Source organism: Penaeus monodon, chromosome 24 (assembly GCF_015228065.2).
Source record: "Penaeus monodon isolate SGIC_2016 chromosome 24, NSTDA_Pmon_1, whole genome shotgun sequence".
Classification (NCBI taxonomy): Eukaryota; Metazoa; Arthropoda; class Malacostraca; order Decapoda; family Penaeidae; genus Penaeus; species Penaeus monodon.
This window is the reverse complement of record NC_051409.1, coordinates 4,993,084-4,993,304: the sequence shown is the minus strand read 5'-3', so window position 1 is coordinate 4,993,304 and position 221 is coordinate 4,993,084.

Genomic DNA, 221 nt, shown 5'->3' with positions numbered 1-221 from the left:
CACTTGAAAATAGTCCTGATAAGGGATTGAAATTATTAGATGAATAATGCGTATGTAAAAATAGTTGAAAAGATATTAAATAACGATGCATAGATGATTAAATAGGGGATAATGGGTGCATAGAGAAAATATTGGATGATGATACATAAAGGTAAGTAATAAATTAATTAAGATAATGATTATTAGAAATAATTAATTAGTAAAACGATGAACAAACAGGT